Source organism: Triturus cristatus, chromosome 7 (assembly GCF_964204655.1).
Source record: "Triturus cristatus chromosome 7, aTriCri1.1, whole genome shotgun sequence".
In the NCBI taxonomy this organism is placed as follows: Eukaryota; Metazoa; Chordata; class Amphibia; order Caudata; family Salamandridae; genus Triturus; species Triturus cristatus.
Window position 1 is genome coordinate 1,037,574,981 of NC_140590.1, and position 23,338 is coordinate 1,037,598,318.

At 45.8% G+C, this 23,338-nt stretch overlaps 1 long non-coding RNA gene across 1 annotated transcript; it reads right to left on the reverse strand.

The window, feature by feature from the left end:
* Window positions 1-2,111: 2,111 nt before the first annotated feature.
* Window positions 2,112-21,559, reverse strand: LOC146811057 (uncharacterized). The gene is made up of 3 exons (XR_014965774.1): window positions 21,024-21,559; window positions 16,989-17,128; window positions 2,112-2,429 (listed from the first exon to the last, which is right to left on the reverse strand). It is a non-coding gene; the product is annotated as an uncharacterized LOC146811057 (long non-coding RNA).
* Between the last annotated feature and the right edge of the window lie 1,779 nt (window positions 21,560-23,338).

The following is a 23,338-nucleotide window of genomic DNA, read 5'->3' on the forward strand; positions in this document are numbered from 1 at the left end:
ATAAGCCACTTGAATTGCTGCAATCTCACACAAGCCGGGGCACTCAGACTGCTTACAAACCGAGTGCCCCAGAACAACATGCCATCAAAATTCCCCAATTGTTTCCCTCAATCATGCGTACATAAAAGCCCATGCGAAACAGAAAGAACACATGCTCCACGTGGGCATGGCGTCCGATACCCAGGACACCGGGGATACCTACCACCCCAATGTACCTAACTGGACATGCAAATACATGCGATGATACATAACTTGCAAACCGGGATATCGTGTAGCCAACTGTTGTTTACTCCGCATCCCGAATATTATGCAACCCCACCGGGACCCGCAAGACCTCCTGCTAAGACCCTTCACCCTAACGTGCAATTAAACATTTGTGCAACATTATTTTGAAACAACATCCACGGAAAAAAAAAACTATTAGGCATTTCTGCAGAAAACGCACCAACATACTCCCATCAATTCACAAAGACCTGACTACGCTGTGAGGCCCTCTCCTTTTCCTCGTGTGAAGCGACCCAACTTACTAACCTGCTTCTTTTACCCACCAGTAGCGTTCAAAAGATCCTTCTTACCAAAGCCTTGCGACCACCTTCCGAGTGAAACCTCTGAAAAACTCATTGCTGGTCTACTGCTTCCGGAGCTGCTTGGAGAGGACAAAAAGGATTCACCTGCATCTCCCACCGCTTTTATCTCTACCATGGAGGGGAGGGCGACCCTGCACCCTTTGATGATGTTGCGCTCACAGGGGCCACCCATAACACCTTTACCTCAGTTCCTTCCAGCCCCCTACCTGCCTTGAAGAAACCATGCCGGCTCCCGCCCGAGATACCACTAAAGGTGCCACAGCCCTAGGTGTGGGTGGCACCGATCAGGAACTTTTTAGCCCTTTAGGAGGCCTGGATGTTGTGGCCATTTAGGAGCCTCATCACGGCCACACAGCAGGATCTGATCTGAGTGGCCATTAGGGCCGGTCGTAACCATTTCCATCTTAGATGGATAACAGCTGGCCAGAGAGTCAGAGGTAAGGGTCCGACCAAACTTCCTTCCAGGCAGGGATCTGATCTTTTGATGGAAAAACTCCCATGCGGTTTAAAAGAAGAGAGTGTTGAATAGTATGCTAGATATGATTTGTGAGGTAGGTTTGTGGACTCTAGTTGGCACAGCTATGTAAGACTAACCAACTGTGCTTCTTAAGAGCCATCTCCGCTTTATTAAGTGTTCAAGAATGTAGTTTGGCAGCCTTGTTGGTGATTTTCTTGAAGATGGTAAAGCTAATGTTTGAGTCCCAAGCATTGAGCAGATTTTAGGTGGTTAATGCTTGCTGGAGCACAGTTGGCCAGTTATTTTTGTGGGTTGGCTGGGTCTCTATTTCCGACCAACACAGAGCAGCCAGTGAATCAGGTGGGGCTGCCTCATCTTCCAGCATAGTTTGATGATTGCTACCATCCTAATTGAGGATTGATTAAATAGCCCAAACTCCAATCGCACGTAGACCTGTGAGATGTATGCCGGAAGTCGGAAAATGCGTTTGAAGAGGAGTGATTGCAATTGAGGTGGTAGCGTTGCTCTCCTTTAATAGTTCTGAGCGGTAAGTTAGTGAGGGAAGGAACCTGGCTCCAATGACCTGTAGGATGTAGGACTGCGATGTGCTCCGCCTCCTTCTGTTCAGCAAATTAAAGGCAAAGCATAGCTGTTTGGCCGAGGCCCTCCTTTTTTTGTAAATGCTCATTTAGTTTACCGAGGGCCACTAACTAGCATAATTTAATGACTTTGTGTTCCGCAATTATAAATTGCCTCTCTTGTCAAACTTCACAATCTGGGGCTCGACACACCACATTATAGACTAGTTTGCAGTAATATTTTCTCACTTAACCATACTGATTTCCTTTGTTCTGGATTCCTCTAGAATTCCCCTAAATGAATGAAAGGTCATGCCATGGAAAAGAAAGCCCAGTTATCTTCACTAAAAAGCAAGTTAAGTGCAAAACCTTTTTTTACCTTCATTAAAGCCACGCGCGTGTTTTGCACAGTAATGCCTTTTAGTTATTGCTTGAATTGGCACAGATATCAAATTAATAAAACTGACAAGGATTAATATTTTCTATTTTGCAGTTTTATATGGCACAAACTCAAAGCAAAAGAATTGGAGAGCTTTACACGAGCAAAAATAAAATTACACCAGGATGCATTATTTTTTTTAATAGGCATGAGGAAACTTAGTGGTTTGCCCAGAATAACAGGATGTTAAGATGACGACAAGTCTCGAACCAGGTCCCTCAGTTCCAAAGTTAGCAACTCTGCCCATTACGCCACATCGTCTCCTTTCCTCTCTGGAAAATTGTTTGTGAAGAAGATGAATGCAGAGTGTAAAGCAAAGCCACATCCCTGATGATTTTCATTTGTAGTGTGCCGTTCATTTCCTGCATCTTGGGTGAAAAGAAAAAATACATTCTGTCTGTGCAGATATGTTTCTGACACCATAGTGCCATAAAAGGAGGAGGAGAAGTTCAAAGGAAGCAGCACAAATAACATGCAGCTGCCAAACACGCTTTCTCACAAAGAAAAAAGTAGGTTAAAAAAAGCGGATAAAAAGGAGTACTTGGGCCAAACTCAACTAATAAGAAAAACACTTGAAGAACAACAGGAAATAGCATGCTAAAACCAACAGAAACAGGGGAAAACAAAGTGGCAAGCACATGAATGAATGAAAAGTAAGCGCAGGCTGTAAGCCCCTTTAAGATGTATATTAATTCAGAAAAAATTTCCACAAACACAGCGCAAGCTCTGTGCAGGTGAAACCTAAAAAGTGTGCAAAGGATGAAATCTCAATGGTAAAGAAATTGTAATACTGAAAGTTTCTTCTGCCCTTGGATGCCATACAACAGACAACAGTTGTGTTAATTGAATGCCTGCTTCATCAAATGGGTAGCTGGCAAATTAGAGGCAAATGTGGCCTGGAAATTAGATTCAGAGGAAAAAAGAGGTTCATTGTCATAACCTGGCCTCTTCATCTTAGAACAGGGTAACAGTCAAGTAAAGTAATTGAGCTACCAATATAAAGTTAGAGAGATGGCCAAAACCACACCTTCTTGTGTGCGTACAATGTTTGGGAACTATCTACGCTGAGCAATGCAGATATTGCAGCTCTCTGCACTCAATACAATGAGGGTTTACAGGTAGACACAAAAACAGTTATGAAATGCATTAGTCCCCTCATACAAGACATTCAAATGCACATTGTGACAGATATTAGAGTATAGAAAATTCAGCTGGGTGTAGCTGAAGGTGTAAAGTGATGGACATATAATTTGGGGTACATTAAATGCATATGACAAGTCCACACAACAATGAATAGGTGAAATAATGTTACACAAACCTGGTATGCTTTGGCCAATATCTGTGTCTAGGGCGACTTTGAAGAGGTTTTTGGAATAACTGAAAGTTATAACCAGTGCTGTGATATATACACTCAAGTTAGCAAGGGTTCAACTGAGTCAAGGTGAGCCATATGTGATATATTTGTACATGCCTAACAAAAAAGAAGTCAAATTGAATTCAATACTTCAAGCACAACTGATTTACATATGCACATATATAGAGATAGTTTACTTGTATCATTCATATAGATGAAGTAGTGTTTGCTTTAGAATTGTTGAAAGAATATCAACATAGAGTTGCTTTGCAGCGTAGTATTTGCATTATTGATACGAACCAGAGCAGGCACCTTAGCTCTGTAAAATCGCATTGTTTGAAAATGCTGCTGATGAGGGCAGGTACCTGTAAAATTACATAATTTGATACAGCAAGTGGATGGTATATGTGGCTATTCCAAGCATATTATAATAATAAATAGTCATAGCTGTTGAGTGCTTGCAATTCTGGCCTTTGATGTCAACTAAGAATGTGAAATCGACATTAGCACATGTTCCTGTTGCTTGGAAGAGCATTATTCCTTAGCACTAGTTCCTCATACTCCTTATCTTGTTCCACAATGATGTGAAAGCAATCTGTGTTCAGTCAAGGTCACCAAGGAGCACTGCCTGCTGCTTTTTCTTCATCAGACTTAATGTAGGCTTGGTCAAAGGTGCCTTCACAGGATTTTCACTAGACTATGCAAGAAGACCCTTTTAATCTGTCAAGAATGCTCACCCAATGTTCCATTGTGAGCATTACTAGCTCTTACTCAAAGCATCCTTGGTGGACTACCTCTAGCCTTGTGATGGCATTTTTTAGGTTTCTGAATGTGTGCTCCTTAGTGCCTGGTACAGAGATACTCATGCTGTCCTGACATGCCTTGCTTTGGGTAAGGTTCTGTGAACACTCAGAGGTACTGCGTGGGTCACTTGTTGAGTAGCCTCAAGGCACCTTGCATCATCGTGTCCTGGAAATGGCCATTGTGTCTTTTCAACACAGTATGCCTTAAATGCCCTCACTAGCATTTCACTGGTATTCTCTTAAGTGGGCTTTCAGGACCTCTTAGGGTTTTTGGATAACTACTAAGGCAGCCGGGCCTGAATAGCAAGGCCAGTAAGTGCCAGGTATGGTAGGGCACCATGGTGTATCTGGGCCTCATAGTGGACGGGCAAGGTGCAGTCCCTCCAGTCCAAGATTGAGACTATCCTGTTCTGATGACCACCTAAAAAACAGACTGAGGTAAAGGAGTTCCTGGGCCTCACAGAATATTATAGGTTTGTTAAAGATTATGGCACCATTGCTGCCACCGTAACTGAGCTGACTTCCAAGGAGCAGCCCAGAAAGGTGAACTGGACAGAGGCCTGTCAGAAAGCCTTTGACACGTTCTAGGAAGCCATGTGTACCGCACATGTGCTCAAGGCCTGTGACTTCTCTAAGCAGTGTATTATGCTGATGGATCCTTCATAGCATGGTATATGCGTTCTCTTAGCACAGTTAAAAGAGGGGAACCTATACCAACTTGTACCCTACGATATTGGGAGTTTACTACCCCGGGAACAGAGGTGGAATGCTATTGAGAGGGAGGCTTTTGTTGTATTGTGGTGCTGACGATGCTGAGATCATACCTATATGGGATTCGATTCAGGGCTCAGACAGACCACAGGCCCCTCAGATCCCTCATGCAAATGAGGGGTGAAAATCCCAAACTGTTGAGGTGCCCCATCTCCCTACAGGGAATTATCTTTACGGTGGACCACTGTCCTGGGTCAGACCATGCCAATGCTGATAGTATAGCTAGGTCCTTCCACCTTCGTGATGCAAGTGACCAAGAAGTTGGGTAGTTCTCCCCACTTTCATCTGTGTGGGGAAACGTATTAAAACTGTTAGCCTTTGAGTGGTGATAGAGTGAAATTTCTCATTTTGCAAATTAAATAAATTTATTAGTAAAGTGCAATGTATAAAGTGAAATAAGGTGCATATATAACACATAATTTGTAGTAGGTAATCACACTTAGCCATTATAAGCAAACATTTGAGTTAACAAATTGTAATGAATTGATTTAGATTAAATACTGATGCTATTTTGAATGTCGACCTTATTTTAGGCCTGGTGTAGTTTGCAGAGTTTTGCTACTCAGAACTCCGCGAAGTTACAAAAAAACTCTGCGAAGTTCCGCTAGTGGAGGAGTGCAGTGCGAACTGCAGTTTGTGCTGGTATTCCTGCCACTCGGGTATTGTACCTGAACAGCAGCTCGTGCTCGCAAAATTACCGTTTGCGATCGCGAACTTGCCGTTCACGATCGCAAGTGGGGAAAAAACTCCGATGCACATCAGGAAGCGGAGTTTTCTGCACTGCGCGAGCTCCGCGGAGTGCGAAGTGCAAAAAACTCCGCAAACTCCGCGAACGGAGCGCAGTTCACCGCCCATGCCTACTTTATTTGTTTAAGGCTAAGGGGCCTGTTTATACATTTATGCAGTTGCTTTGCTTTTTCTTCTCACAGCAGATACTGTATTTTTCACTAAGCCGTCTGTAAGTCGGTAAATAAGCATTTGTTATCTATTAGACAACTGATAATGAGGTTCTCACTGGGAGGAGAGGAAGTTGCCAGGCAGCGTGACTCGTGGGATGGGCTGTCTGAACTACAAGATTCTGTTTAGAGTAACAAATCAAGGACATAGCCATGCATGAAACATTGTAAGGATGTGTGAAACTGGGCAGTTTACCTACTCCCAGCGTTTGGTGAAGACTGATTGCAGGAGTGAGAACGGAGAGAAATTTTACAACTAGTGTTTTGTTGAATTACATTAGCACGTGTTCCTTAGACTAGGCCAGATCTTATAGAGCAGATCTTAGAGATGGTTGCTGACTTCTAGCTGAAAAGACCCTTTGAGTCCCTGCTAAGCTCCACTGCCTGAATGCTAAGAGTTCATGCCTATGCATTCCTATTCTCTCATCAGAAACCTTCATTTGGTTTTCTAAAGCTGACACCTTACCATATAATGCTTAATTTAAATGTCATTCTTGCCCAACCTTTCTTTAATGTAGATTAGGGCATTTCCTTACTGGAACACACTTGCCGCGTATTCTGCATTCTATTTGTAATTCTTACCAATGTGCTATTCTATTTCATTTTTAAATATTGACTTTTAGATTATTTGAATCTGTAACAATGATGACAAACGTAAATACTTGATGAAGTAATGATTTGATTTGAACTAATTTGTTAATAAATCCCTTTTAAACTCACTTCAATTGTAGTTTCCTGTGAAGTCCCAATTGTTCTTCACTGTTTATGGAAATTAATATACCTAATAGCTCCTTATCTACTCTCCTTGTAGACTAACAACGGGTCATACGACCAATGGTGGAGGTTATATGATCATTATACCTGACATTTCAGATACAAAAATCCTTGCTCAAGCAGTGGCCTTCCCCCAAAGTTTTTGCTATTCTATGCCATATTTTTCTGATCTTGTTTACTTTGTCATAGGACTCTGTGCACTTTATCACTGATAGCCAGTGCTAAAGTGTGTGTTCTCACTCCCTAAAAACATGGTAACATTGTCTTATACCAGATTGACATGTTTAATTTCCCTGTAAGTCCCTAGTAATGTGGTACTCCATGTACCTAGGGCCTGTGAATTTAATACTACTAGTGGGATTGTAACACTAATCGCGCCACCCACTTAAGTAGCCTCACCAACCTGTCTCAGGCCTGCCACTGCAGTCTGTGTGTGCAGTTTAAACTGCCATTTTGACCGGGCAAGCTAAGCCCTTTGCTAAGTCTCAACCTACCTTTTTATATCATACAGGTATCCCATAGGGTAAATGTAAATGTAAATGTATGTGTCTTGTAAAGCGCACTGCTGCCCTGAGGCGTCCTGGCGCTGTAGACCGCTGGGGAACCCGTCCTGGCTATCCCTGTGAGATGGTCCCTCCAGGGTATCTCCAAGGTGAAACCAGGCATCCCCGGCGAATGTGGGGGGCCGTTGTGGAGATGAGGCAAGCTAATGCCCAGAGTTGCCGAGTGTGTTCCTGGTTAGAGTAGGTACCGAGGCGAGAATTATCGAGTCCGTTTTGATCCTGGTCCACGACCCTGCCGCGTCGGGAATTGAACCCTGGTCCCTGGCCGATTCTCTGCTTACAGATCTGCCGCCTCTAACCAGTGAGCCACACCTCTCCACTAGGTCCTACACAGCACAGAGGGCAGGGTGCAGTGTATTTAAAAAGAATTTAAAACGTAGGACATGTACTTTTAAGTTTTACCTTCTCCTGTTGGTTAAAACCTCTCCCTTTTGTTGTTTTTTACTACTGCATGGGCCGCCTCTCCCGATGCATAACATTGGAGTTACCTTTTTACAATTAATAGGTTAGAACTTCCAATTGGGAATAGGTACGCAGTTCATGTTTGGTGTCCTTGGATTTGCAATGAGAAATCCTCTTTAACAGTAAGGCAAGATTCGTAATTACATTTAGACAGTTGCTATTTTCCTGCCATAGCCATTAGAGCGCGTGACCTGCTCCTGAGTCACATAACTGGGTTTAGCTGGCAGTTGGACGTTTGTATTGCTCCCAGACAGCCACACACAATAGAGAGCTTAGGTGTGCCTGGATGGGCCTTCACTGGCAGTATGGGGGCGGAGTTGGACACAGCCCCGCTTACACCTGAATGGGCTGGGTCCTGTCTTTGCACAAAGAATTGCATAACCCCTGTAGTTATTCTGGAGCCAGGGAAGGAGAGTCAAGAAACCTAAGCATATCAAAGGGAATTTTCTAGAAGCAGCTCCCACTTCAACAAAGCAAAAGACACACAATTGATGGACGGAATGCAGAACAAATCTAAACATTCACCCCCAGTCAAGAGATCTGGGTTAAATCCATCATTCTTTTGCTCACCATGCCACCCCAGTTTAGACCTGGCCATATGCAAATCAGTCTTGACCCTGTGCCTCATGGAAACAGTCCAGCCCAAACTGCCAAGCCAGGTCGTCCCTAGACTGGAAACAAGCATCTTAGGACCAGTTTCAGGGTTTCACCACTCATCAGCCAGGATAGCTTGATTCCAGTGGCACAGTGAGCTCAGGACCCACGTCTGGGCATACATGGCACACTTAGGGCAAGAAAACAAAAGACACACAATTGATGGATGGAATGCAGAACAAATCAAAACATTCACCCCCAGTCAAGAGATCTGGGTTAAATCCATCATTCTTTTGCTCACCATGCCACCCCCGTTCAGACCTGGCCAAATGCAGACCAGTCTTGACCCTGTGACTCATGGGAACAGCCCAGCCCGAACTGCCAAGCCAGGTCCTCCCTGGACCGGAAACAAGCATCCTACGACCAGTTACGGGGTTTCATCCTTCATCAGCCAGGATAGCTAGATTCCAGTGGCAAAGTGAGCCCAGGACCCACGTCTAGGCATACCTGGCGCACTTAGGGCGAGAAAGCAAAAGACACACAATTGATGGACGGAATGCAGAACAAATCAAAACATTCACCCCCAGTCAAGAGATCTGGGTAAATCCATCATTCTTTTGCTCACCATGCCACCCCAGTTTAGACCTGGCCAAATGCAAATCAGTCTTGACCCTGTGCCTCATGGGAACAGTCTAGCCCAAACTGCCAAGCCAGGTCCTCCCTGGACCAGAAACAAGCCTCCTAGGACCAGTTTTGGGGTTTCACCTCTCATCAGCCAGGATAGCTTGATTCCAGTGGCACAGTGAGCCCAGGACCCACATCTGGGCATACAAGGCGCACTTAGGGTGAGAAAGCAAGAGACACACAATTGATGTACGGAATGCAGAACAAATCAAAACATTCACACTCAGTCAAGAGATCTGGGTTAAATCCATCAGTCTTTTGCTCACCATGCCACCCCCGTTCAGACCTGGCAAAATGCAGATAAGTCTTGACCCTGTGCCCCATGGGAAGAACCCAGCCTGAACTGCCAAGCCAGGTCCTCCCTGGACCGGAAACAAGCATCCTAGGACCGGTTTCGGGGTTTCACTCCTCATCAGCCAGGATAGCTAGATTCCAGTGGCACAGTGAGCCCAGGACCCACGTCTGGGCATACCTGGCGCACTTAGGGCGAGAAAGCAAAAGACACACAATTGATGGATTGAATGCAGAACAAATCGAAATATTCACACTCAGTCAAGAGATCTGGGTTAAATCCATCATTTATTTGCTCACCATACCTACCCCAGTTTAGACCTGGCCATATGCAAATCAGTCTTGACCCTGTGCCTCATGGCAACAGTCCAACCCGAACTGCCAAGACAGGTCCTCCATGGACCGGAAACAAGCATCCTAGGACCGGTATCAGGGTTTCACTCCTCATCAGCCAGGATAGCTTGAATGTTCTGAATTCTGTCCATCAATTGTTCTTTTTGCATTTGTCACCCCGAGTGGGACGGGTATGCCCAGACATGGGTCTCGTGCTCTCCATGCCACTGGAGACAAGCTATCATGGGAGGACCTGGCGTGGCAGTTCGGGCTGGACTGTTCCCATTGGGAGCAGGGTCAAGACTGATTTGCATATGGCTGGATCTAAACTGGAATAGCATGGTGAGCAAAAAAACGATGAATTTAGGCCCAGATCCCTGTACTGGGGTGAATGTATGACATTGTTCTGCATTCTGTCCATCAATTCTTCTTTATAAATATTGGATCTCAGACACCAGCTCTTCAGATCACTTCTGGACCTGTGGACTCTGGTAGGTAGAAGGACTGCCCAGCTGTGAATTCTTCTCTGAAGCCCTGCTTTGCTGCCCAAGGACTGCTCTGTTACCCAACGACTGCTGTTGCTGCACAAGGACTCTAGTTAGTGTTGTTGAGTTAGCAACCTGAAAAGAGTGTGTAAAGAGGTCTGCTACTTCTAATAATTTGACGGTGGTGGACAAATTGTAAATAAAGGTTAAAACTATAACTTTAGAATTTTTAAACTTTGTGTAGTTTAAACTTGGTTTGTATAGGGAAAGTAAGTTTTCCTAACTAAAACTAAGCTTTAATCTTTGTTTTTTTTCATTGAATATCATTTTTTTTTTTTTTTTTTATTTTTTAAATAAAAATGTGTTTTAAATCGTAGAGTCCAGTGTCGCAAGTTAAGAGTTGTTATGTGAAGTGTCATACAGGTCTGTGGAGGGGAGTGTTGTAAATGATATTGTCATTGACTGGAGTATTGTAAATTGGAATTCAGTGGAGTAGAGAGGAGTAGAGTGCAGTAGTATATCGTACAGTATAGTAAAGTGTTATATAATGTAGTGGTATGGTGTATCATATAGTAGAGTTAAAGTATTGTAGACTGGAGCAGCAAGTGGTACACTGGAATGGCGTGTCGAACAGTAGAATAGGGTGTTGTAGACTGTGATTGAGTGGGGTGGAGTTTTTTGGAATACAGTAGGATGAAGTAGAGTGTCATATAGTGGAATATAATCAAGTGCAGTGTTGCAGAGCACAGTAGAGGAGGATGTCATAGAGTTGAGTGCAGAGACATGTAGTGGAGTGGCGTATCATTAAGAGACGTTGAGTGCTGTGTCGTTGAGTGTCATACACTGTAGTACAGAGTGAAAGGGCATAGAATGGAGTAAATTGTCATACAGTGGCATAGAATGTAGTACTATATTGTACAATGAAGCTGCATACAGTGGTGTAGAGTGTCAGGCAGTGGAGCGGTGTAGAGCAGAGTATAATACAGTGGCATAGAGTGGGATAAAGGGAAGTAGAGTGGGGTATAATGGAGTGGAGTACACTGTAGCTCCCACGTCTTCTTCAGCCACACCTCCGAACTCCAAAGGACCGAACACCACTGCATCCACTTCACCTTCCGGAAAACCGCCACATACCACTGCACCCAACAGATCCCCTGCCGCTGCTGGGGCAAAATCACCGAAGACCCACTACAGATAAACCTCGCACTCAACCCACCCACCAACCCCAACGCCGCTGCCCGCAACCTCAGACGATGGATGGATGACTGCGCAAACACCCTAGCCCTGCTGAAAACACCCACCTACAAAGACACCAGCAAGAGAGCCAGCTGGTTCAAATGGCACAGCGAGAAGATGCTGGACAGCCGTGTAGCCCACAAAGATGCCATCCGCCACCACCATCACCTCATCAGATCCGCCAAGAGGACCTCCTGCAAAGACTGCCTCGACAGCAACGCACACAACAGCAAGGAGCTCTTCACCATCGTGAAGGAACTCTCCAACCCCAGCTCGAACGCCAATGACATCCCGCCGTCGCAAGCCCTGTGCGATTCCCTCGCCACCTTCTTCCACCGCAAGATCACCAACATCCACGACAGCTTCGACTCCCGGACATCCCCAACAGACCCCGACACACCAGACCCGCCACACCCTATAAACCACGAACCCTTGACAGCTTGGGCCAACGTGAACATCGAGGACACCATCAAGACCATGAGCACAATCCACTCCGGCTCCCCATCAGATCCTTTTCCACACCACATCTTCAACAAAGTCAGCAGCTCCATCGCACCCCACCTGCGCAACATCATCAACCTCTCCTTCGAGACTGCGACCTTCCCAGAGAGCCGGCAACATGCAGAGATCGACGCCCTCCTCAAAAAACCCAAGGCGGACCCGAAAGACCTCAAGAACTTCCATCCCATCTCCTTGCTTCCGTTCCCAGCAAAGGTCATCGAGAAGATCGTCAACAGACAACTCACCCGATACCTCGAAGAAAACAGCATCCTGGACCCCTCCCAGTCAGGGTTCCGCAGCAACCACAGCACCAAGACTGCCCTCATTGTCGCCACCTACGACATCAGGATACTGCTGGACAACGGTGAGACGGCGGCCCTCATCCTCCTAGACCTCTCCACTGCCTTCGACACTGTCTGCCACCGCACACTACGCACACGCCTCCACGATGCAGGGATCCGAGACAAGGCCCTGGAATGGACCACCTCCTTCCTCTCCGGCAGAACCCAGAGCGTCCGCCTCCCCCTATTCTGATCCGAAGCCACCGAGATCATCTGGGGCGTACCACAGGGATCATCCCTCAGCCCAACACTGTTCAACATATACAAGGCCCCACTCACACGCATCGCCCGACAGCACGACCTCAACATAATCTCCTACGCCGATGACATGCAACTGACCCTCTCCCTCACCAAGGACCCCCTCACTGCCAAATCCAACCTCCACGAAAGAATGAAGGCCGTCGCCGACTGGGTGAAGTGCAGCCAGCTGAAGCTGAAAACGAACAAGACGGAGATCCTCATCCTCGGTTCCAACCCATCAGCCTGGGATGACTCCTGGTGGCCCTCGTCCCTGGGGACACCCCCGACACCTACCAACCACGCACGCAACCTGGGAGTCATCCTCGCCTCAACGCTCTCCATGACCAAGCAAGTCAATGCAGTCTCCTCCTCCTGCTTCAACACCCTCCGCATACTCAGCAAGATCTACAGGTGCATCCCCACGGACACGCGAAGAACAGTCACCGAGGCCCTAGTTAGCAGCCGACTCGACTGCGGAAACGCCCTCTATGCTGGAGCCCTGGCCAAGCTCATCAAACGACTACAAAGAATCCAAAACGCCTATGCACGCCTGATCCTCGATATTCCATGCCACAGCCACATCACCACGCATCTGAGAGACCTGCACTGGCTCCCCATCGACAAGAGAATCTCCTTCAAACTCCTCCTCCACTCACACAAGGCACTCCACAAGACCGGCCCAGCCTACCTCAACAGTCGACTCTCCTTCTACGTTCCCAACCTCCAGCTCCGCTCCGCCGACCTCTCCCTGGCCACCGTCTCGCGCATTCGAATAACCACCACCGGCGGCAGATCCTTCTCCCACGTGCCGCCAAGACCTGGAACACCCTTCTTCTGAACCTACGACAGACCCAAGACCTGCTGACCTTCAGGAGGTGACTCAAGACCTGGCTGTTCGAACAGTAGCGTCAAGCCCCCCCCCCCCTCCTCCTCAGCGCCTTGAGATCCTCGTGGGTGAGTAGTGCACTTTACAAATTCTGTGATTGATTGATTGATTGATTGATTGGAGTGGTGTAGTGTAGAGTGGAGTAAAGTGTCATAGAGTGGAGTGGTGTGTCATAGGCTAAAGTAGCTTGGACTGCAGTAGAGTGAAGTGGAATAGAATACAGTCAAATAAAGTGTCATAAATTGGAGTACCATGTTGTACAATAGAGTGTAGTGGGGTGTCGTATGGTTTGAAAAGTGTTATAGACTAGAGTAGAGTGGAGTGACATACAATCTAGTTGACTTTTGCCAAGTTGAGTGGTGTACTGTACAGTACAGCGTTGTAGAGTGTGGAATGGTAGTGGGATGCAGTGGCACACAAAGAGTTGCATACAGTGTTGGACTGTGGGGAGTGTGAAAATCAAGCATTGATGGTTAGTGATCCAGAACTTCCATCTCGCACCTTGCTATAATCTGTCAAACTATTGTGGCACTTTTCTCATGGAGCCGATTATAAAAAAAAATTGGGGGGGGGGTTATATAGTGCTAACTCTACCCGAAGGTATCAGATCGCTTTACACGAGCACCAGTTGCATTACAGATGGACACATTGGGCCTGATTCACAAAAGTAAACTTAGACCTGAAGTTTAAGTTTAGACCTAAAGTCTAACTTTACTACTACTAAAGTTAGACTTGTGGTATAAGTTTAGACCAAAAGTCTAACTTAGACCAAAAATTTAACTTTACTACTACTAAAGCTAGACTTTAGGTCTAAACTTAGACTTCAGGTCTAAACTTAGACTTTTGTTCTAAGTTTACTTTTGTGAATCGGGCCCAATTGTTAAGCATGGGGAGATTAGGTGATTTGCCCAGAATCACAGGATGTTAAGCGTCCCTGCTGAGACTCAAACCTGGTTCCCCAGCCTCAAGGTTGACAGCTCTAGCCATTAGGCCACATGGTGAAAAGCATTGGGAGCTGAAATCCCTTCAGGCAGTGGGCTTCGAGCTTCTTAGTGGAGGAACTGTACAGCTGATGTCCACTGTGGTATTTTCAGCCTCTCCAAGACATTGGTGGCAGTCATAGCAGTTTTATTTGTATTTGTTTATGGGGGAGAGGAGTGGCCATCAGATTGTGACTAGCCTGATACCCCCCCCCCTTCTCGGTGGTTCCCCCCTCTCAGAGATTAGTTTGTGGTTGGTGCTACAGTATTAGTTCATGGCCTTGTCCCCCTCACCAGACCCTGACCCTCGAAGTCACCCCCACCCCCTCCTCTTACAAGGTAGGAATCTGCATTTGAGGACTTCAGATGCCAGTGTTTTAATAAGGAGATCCCCACCAATGCCAACATTGTTGCACCCCTCATAAACGCCAAACCGAAGAGGACAAAAAACACCCCAGCTGGCACACTGACGCAGTGAGGGAGTCCAAGAGGCAATGCAAACATTTAGAAAAAAATGAAGAACGTCACATGAGCCCACCTCCAGGATGGCAGACAAGGCCTTACTCAGGAGCTACCACCACAAACAGAAAGAGGCCACGAAGAAACTTCTGACCCATAGGATTGAAGCTAGCAACAACAAATACCAAGAACTTTTCATCATCGTTAAGGAATTCACCAATCCAGCAGCTACCTCCAGCTCCATCACCACATCATAAGGACTCTACAACTAACTCTCTGACTTCTTCCACTATAGGTTATCTAAAATCTATATGAACTTAAACCCTCAACAACACCCTACCTCACCTCTGACCTTCACCACTAGAGTCACCCCACTCATATAGTGGAGCCCGATAACCAACGCAGACACAGTGGCTATAAAGGCATCTATCCACACAGGGGCCCCCATGGACCTATGTCCCCACCGCTTCTTCAACCTAGGGAGACCCACGATAACCACAGTACTCACAGCCAAAATCAATACCTCCATCATTACAGCCACCTTCCCAGATGCCTGGAATCATTGAAGAAGTCACTCTGCTCCTCAAAAAATCATCCGCGGACCCCGAACTCAGCAACTCCAGGCCCCTCTACCTGCTCACCTTTACAGGCAAAGTCATAGAAAAAGCCATCAACTATCAGCTCTCCCAGTACCTTGATCACCACGAAATTCTACACAGCTCACAATCAGATTTCTGCAGAAACCACAGCACCGAGACAGCCCACATAGCAGCTTCAGACACAATTCACACCAAATTAGATCGAGGCCACACTGCTGCACTCATTCTCCTGGACCTCTCCACCACCTATGACACAGTCTCCAACAACACAATCATCTCCAGACTCCATGAAACTGTAATGCAAGGACCAGCTCTCAAGTGGATAGGCTCCTTCCTGACTGGAAGAATGATATAGGTCAAGCTCCCGTAGTTCACCTCAGAACCTAAGGGCCTCATCTGTGGAGTCCCACAAGGCCCCACTCTTTTCAACATATAGATGACTCCTCTAGCAAGCATCATTCAAACCCATGCCAACTCTTATGCCGACAACACTCAACTCATCCTATCCCTCTTGAAGACACCAGCAACACCATAAGTAATTTCAAAATGTGCATGATCAACATGCCAACTGGATGAGAGACAACTTCCTCAAACTCAAGGCTAACAAGATGGAAGAACTGATATTCTGCAACAATAACTCACCCTGGGACTCCACCTGGTGCCCCACAGAATTGGCCCCACTCGCTCACCCTACGAAGATGAGAGAAACCTGGGCATAATGCTGGACACCAACCTCACCATGAGGCATCAAATCAATGCTGCTACCTCCGCCTGCTTTCACATACTTCGCATGCTCAGAAAAATCATCAAATGGCTCTAGCCTGACACCAGAATGACCATTACCCAGGCCCTCATTACAAGCAGACTGGACTAATTGTGACACCCTCTTCTACAGCAGCTCTGCACACTTTCTATACAAGTTGCAAAGCATCAAAAACGCCACTGCCATACTAACCCTCAACTTTCCTTGCAGCATAGACATCGCAACTCACCTTCGGAAATTGCACTGGCCCCCCATTCAGAAACAATACCAGTTGAAGATACTCACCCATGCCTGAAAGCTACTTCACAACCAGGGTCCCACCTACCTCAACCACCGTCTACAATTCCACCAAACAACCAGCTACCTCTGCTCTGCATCACTCATGCTCACCCCCTCCCCCTATCCATAGAAGAAAGACAAGAGGTAGGGTCTTCTTTTACCTGACAGCCAAATCCTAGAACGACATCAGGTCAGCCGAGTCACTTATGGATATGTGCAAAAATCCAGAAAACTTGGCTCTTTAATTGATCTTTCTTGCAGAACCCGCACCTATTCAGGGTCTGGATACCCTCACCGGTGACAAGTGTTGCATTCTAAAAATCTACATTACATTACAAGGTTTACATTGCAAGCATGAACGTCACTCAAACGTCACCAGGGATGGCAGCTGCTATGCCTGGCTTGCCCTCCTAGTCCCCTGGAACTTTCTCTGCAACCTCTGGCCCCAAAGTTCGCAGAGGCAGGGCCAGAAACACAAGATAAACTGGGTTCTCACGAGACTTATTTAGTGTATGTAGCCAGCAGGAAGTTCTTTGAATGTTATAAATACATAAACTGAGCAGTGGAACTCACAGTGCATTTAGGCAAAATCTTGCATTCTGTATCGTTTCTTGCGCTTTCAAACTGTAAGTAACAAACTTGCAAAATAATGCATTTGTTGTCGTTTGTTCATTGGAACCAGCGAAAAGGCATCTCCATGTTCCTTGCTGTCCCTGAATAAGGAAGAGAAGAGAAACACACCTGAGGACGGTGACACTTAATATATACAGGTGATGGGTATCCGAGTGTCTGTTAGAGAGAGCAGAGAGAGACAGAGAGGAAGGCAGGTGAAGGAGGCTGCACATGTTAGAGATGTCGCAGATAGATGAGAAAGAGACAGTTAAGAGAGCTAGACATAAGACAAGTAATGAGAAGACAAGCAAGAAAGCTATGGCGGAGAGGGACAGGTGAAAAAGAGGCACATGATATGGGGGAGACAGATGAGATGTATGGGAGAAAGAGAGAAGAGGCACAGAGAGAGGGAGAGTAGGAGAGAGGCCTAAGGGATCTGAGAGTGAAAGGTGTGAGAGCTCTCAGAGTGAAAGGGGACGTTACTGGTGAGAGAATGGTAATAATGAGACCAGCAGCTGGAAGTGGGACAGGTGAGAAAGAGCCATCTGGGTGAGTGGTTGACAAGTGAGAGGAAGGAGAGACAGTGACAGTTCATAGAGATTAAGGGAGAGTAGGAAACAGGCAAGAGACATGATAAAGAGACAGGGTATACAAGAGAGAGGGTGGGATAGTTAAGCGAGAAAGAATGGCTGAAAAAGATAGGGAGGGTGGACAGGTGTGAAATAGATAATAAAGAGAAAGCTGAGAAAGGGGGAGGGGCATGAGAAGGTTGACTGGAGGCAGGTAGGTGAGACTGAGAAGGGCAGTTGATCAACTGTCTGGGAGCCTGAGAGAGATTATAAGGAACCAGTTACAGTTGGGAAGATGACAAATGAGAGAGAGCTAGAGAGAGCTGATAAAATCGAAAATACAGTTGTGAGCAGTGAAAAAGGAACAGAGCACTGAAAAAGAAAGAGCTAAAAGAGAGAACGAGTGTGAGACAGGTGACAAGTGAGCGACGACAGAGCGATGGCAAAGAGAGGCTGGTTAGAAACATATAGCTGAGAGGTAAGAGGCAGGTAATAGAGGGAGGGACATACAGACAGGTGAGAGCGAGATGGGTGAGGGAGAGAGACATGGGTGTGAAACACCATAATGGGGGCTGATAAGGAGACTACAGTAACTGAGGGTACTGCTGCCGGAGAGAGAGTTGATAGCAAAGAAAAAGGAAGTAAAGACAGAGATAGTCCAAAAACAGACATCTGTGGCAGAGGGGTAGGTAAATTAGAGAGAGCGATGGAAGGAGAGAGACTGGTAACACAATAACAGGAATATAGAAAAGGAGAAAAAAGAAAGATGACCATATGGAAGAGACAGGCAGGAGAGGAGACGAAAATGACAGGAAAGAGGAAGAGAAGGTGAGATGAGAAAAACAGGACTAGAAGAGAGAAAGACAAGACAGGGCAGGAGAGATGTGAAAGAAAGAGTGTAGGGGAGAAGTACATGCAAGGCAGAGATTTTTCAAGGAAGGAAAGAGTTCGGAAGAGGGAATGTGAGTAGGTCAATGCCAGAAAAGAGACAAGGGATGTAAAGTAGGCATATTCGCTTGCAAATGTGTGCTCCCAATCAGGCACAGAGTAGCATGTATACATTCATCCAGCACGAGATGATGGGCATGCATTTTGTAAAAGCAGGGCAGGGTCCTGGGCTATCCTTGTGTGCACTGTTTTTAGGGTGTGTCTGTTACAACTCAGTGTAGTGACCGGCTAGTCACGCTCTAGTGTTTACAAAATATCGTGTTTCCACCAGCCACTCCTTGAGGGCTGGCTTGCACACTCACCCCACACCCATCCATCACAGGTGTCACTGGTCGGGTGACCCTGCCAAAAAAAGGAGCCGGATGCATGTGCCTTGGGCATGTTCCATACGGTAATTCTGAGTGTCTGTGTCATGTGTATTACTGCATGAGGGCCTAGGGCCCTAACTCCTACACCCAGCATTAAGTACTTATTCACATAAACCATATGCTCTCTCGGTTGCATCAGTGAACTGAGAATTTGCTGTAGTGCTGGACACAATGCAGTAGTGAAAGTCGGAGAGGTTATTTTACCTCCTCGGTCTTTTGAGGCTAACAACTGGCCTGCTTTCGAAGCGTGTGTCTGAAGCACTAGGGGATATTTCATAGTTCCTCAATGTATGCCTACATGTAGAGTGCTTCCTAGTTGGCGCAATTAGTGCACCTACCGAGAGTCCCTGTGCTTTTGTGGCAGCATCAGCAACATGGTGCAAAGGCATCTGCTCCATTGTATGGGGCCAAGCTTTGGTGCTAATGAGAGAACAAGCCCTTCACATTGCACAGCTGTGAAATGTGTGCCCATGCAAGAGATGTTACCAAAGGGGCACTGCAAGCACTTGTCCTCGCCGTATTTATTGTACAGCACTCCATGTCACAAGGAAAGACAGATACGTCAGGAATACTGATGTATCTGTCAGTGCAAAAGCATAAGTTTATATCAGTATGTCGTCCATAATAAAGGCGGGGGTAACACGTGCAGTTGGATGATTCCCACTTCCCGTGGAGAGGACCTCTACAGTGGGAGAGGGAAGCATCCAACTGCACGGGACTCGGGCTTGGGTCTCAGGTCTCGTTTACCATAACGTGCATGCCAGCTCTGCATTTATACAAGACTACTCCAGCCACTACCTTAGACATCACACTGTTACACTAAACAAGTAGATTTGCAGTCTCATCTATTACAACAAGTGCAACAGTTTCAAGTATATAAAAGTGCCACTTTTGTACACAAGAGACGACGTTTGAAGTTGAGACTCTAATGCTGTCTCAACTCCCCAATACAAAAAGTGGATTCTGGACCACATTTGTGCTTATACAGTTTAACTTTGAGCCTTGAGAAAGTCGTCTACACGAAGAAACACGCGTTGGCTGTCTGCATCCAAGCTACAACTTCGTGTCAACAATATCAGGAGCTTATACAACTCTATACTTGTATTTGGACTGTATCATCTTGTTTTCCTTGGTGTTGTACATGTGATTAAATCTAACTGACGGCAGGGTCAGTTAGTAAACTACCTTGACGCTGTGCTCTATATTATAATTTTTTATCTCACATGTATATGGGAAATCCTATTTTCCCATACAGTGTAACACTGGGTGGGTGGCACAGTGTTTACATTGAGTACGTTATACATTAAGAATCAAACGTATTGCAAACGTTACGGAGGTGCTGACCATTTCTTTATTACCACTGGAACTTGGTTCTAGCGTGACTGCTATGTTATGTCTTTGATGGTAAGTTAAGGCAGTGCCTGGTGCAAACATTTTCTTCCACCATATTTTGAAGACATAATTCTCGAGGTGGTAATATGTGAGAGGAATGCTTATGCACATTTGCTATGTGGCATGCTGTCGTAGTGGGGGCATGTTCTGTGTGTTTTTGTACTGCTGTGAATTGTGCTGCATTATTGCAATGTAAAGTGTTGTGGTAGTCGTGCTGCATTCTTGTTTTGTAGTACTGAGCCCTCTCTTATTTTAATTGTTTTATTATGCTTGTTTGTGTTTATTGTTGTGTAATGTTCAACTACTTACTTTAGATATATCAACAAATGCTGCTACAGCCAAACGTCAAAAGCAGCCCATGTCTCTAAGTTCCTGGGGCAAGCAGGCATTTATCTCAAATGAGGTTAGAGAGTGCTGCTCCCACTCTTCGGGTATTTAAGATACAAATTAGCACTAGCTAGGAGGGCAGTCATTAACCAACATGCATTTTTAGGTCTGGCTTGGCAGTGCAACTAACCTTTTAATCTACACCAATATTATTCTACAGTTCTTTGCTTCCACAGAAATACATATCTATTCCCATGCTATTTATTGGTAATGCTTCACATTATCATACAACATTCCTTCAAAGCCAAGCCTATTGGCATTGCTCATGCTGGCATTTCCAATGCTTGTTTAATCTTAGACCCGCTCTCAATGCTTCTAGGAGAGGAGTGTACCTCTGGAAAGGCTGGTAGGGCTGAGACATAGCCAGTAATTGGGCAATGAAATCCCCCGCCTGGTTCAGTCAGTGTTCTGCCACTGGGCTGCGCGTTTTCACTGCTGCTGCTTCTGGCTTGAAGCAGACCTCAGCTGCTGAATCCATCCTTTGGCCTGGGGAGCTACTTATATAATGAACTCCTGGTTCAGCGAGGAATCTCTGCCGCCGGCACCTCGGGAGGCCGCTCCGGGCCACCACTAAAAGGGAGATTTCACAAGTCTTGCATCGACAGAAAAGACAGCGCTAACAATAGATCACCGCGCGCCGACTTTTTTTCTCCCCGTTCAGAAATGTCTTTGCCTTTGTGTAAACGGCGGCGTTGTGACATCAAGAACACAGCAGCCCTATTTCGTCCTCTGCTTCGATTTATGGAACAATAGGTTTTCTGCTGGGGGGCAAAAGAGCCGCTGCTATTTTTCGTTTTGCTTTCTGAGTTTCAAGGCTCACCACAGTGAAAGGCTCAGCCACCGGAAGAAGGAAGCCGTCCGCTGGCTCGATGCCTGCTAAGCCGGATGTTGAATTCCAACTGTGTACTTAGAAGGCAGTGCGTGCACGTGCGCGTACGTGGTGTCCTTTTGTGACTCACTTTTGTCTTCGAATGTTTGCGAACGATTCCACACCACAGGACGTCTGGATTTAGGATTTGGGATTTAACAAACCATATTAATGATCATTACATGCAAGCTCACATGAGGGAAGACTGCAATAGAAACCATCATGTTGATTTGTATTTTGTTTGCTTCATTCCACTTTCCCTGTTTTTAGTTTCTTTTCTGTTTGGCCCATTTCCAGAATGTGCACCATTTCTCGGCAATCAAAGGCGTCTACCATTTATTCTCATTCTGAATAACCAGAAATTCTTTATATCTTTGATCATTCTTCCGTTCCGCGTGTTTTCATGGTACTTTATATTTAATTTCAGTAATGCAACCTGGAACAGTCCCTGATTAAGTTAAAAACTGATTGCCCAAGCGTAGGATCGCGTTCCATCCCGGTTCTTTTATACACGGATGACGCGGTCCTACTTGCACGTACCCCAAAGAGTCTACAGATTTTAATAGATGGATTTGTAAAGTTTATGGAAATTTTAGACCTATCGGTCAATTTGGGTACATCATACGTGAAGTTGGCAGGCAATAAACCTTGTACCAGCTTCTCTTACAAGATAGGAAGCCACACACTAGAAAAGGTACAGTCTTTTTCGTATCTGGGCTTATTATTTGATGGCTCCTTAAAATGTAAGTCCCTGGTGGAGGAACGTTGCTGCAAATTGATATCCTCCAACGGTGCTATTGCAGGCTATGGGCGGAGGGTTGGCCGATGGTCCCCCGAACAAACGATGAATCTTTATGGCTCTATTTGTTGTTCCAAGGCCACCTATGGTGCTGAAGTATGGGGCTTTGTGAACATTCAGCAATTACAGCGGGAGGAAAATAATTTTCTTCGGTCAATCTTGAAAATACCGCAGAGCACCCCAGCCGTAATAGCCCATAGAGAACTAGGGAGGCCATATTTAGAAGATCTGGTTAAACTTAGACCTATTTTGGCATGGCTAAAAATCTGGTCAAATCCCGAGGCGACTTTGAGCAGACAAATTTTAAGTGACTGCATGGGAAGGGATAAAAGCATGAGTATACCGTGGCTGAAATATGTAATGTCTAGCTTGGAAAGCCTTGGTCATAAGGACCTTTTTTCAAACCCCTACAATGATTGTACCTCAAGATAAGCTGTCTATTAAGAGATCTTTTTGGGCCCAGAGAACTACACACAGAGCAGAGGTTGAAGGGACCAAATGTACTGTGAGTGCCTATAGCCTTGTAAAAAATACCGAGGGAATGGAGCCGTACCTTTATCTCATGCATAACGCACAGGATAGATTTCTAATGTCCCGTTTTAGGCTCAACCTTTTACCTTATTTACTGGCTGATCCACCAGGTTTTATACTCCCAATTGAGCAGAAGGGTGCCTGCGGCTGCGACAACAGGTCTCCGCAGGACACCCTTCATTTTGTACTCCTATGCACTTTTTATTCAATGCCTAGGCGCAGATTTTTGGTAGGGATTTTAAAGCAAGCTAAATTAACACATGCTAAAGAGGCTCTAATCTTTTTGCAAAAAGCGGTTGACCCCTTGACATTATGTTGTATTATGACCTTCATTAAAGTTGCGGTGCGATTGAGGGCAACTAGAGGGCAAGCCTGATTGTCATCATCACAAGGAATTGTTTTTTTTTAGCCTCTTTCTTAACTTTGTATGTAATCTCAGGGTTCTGATA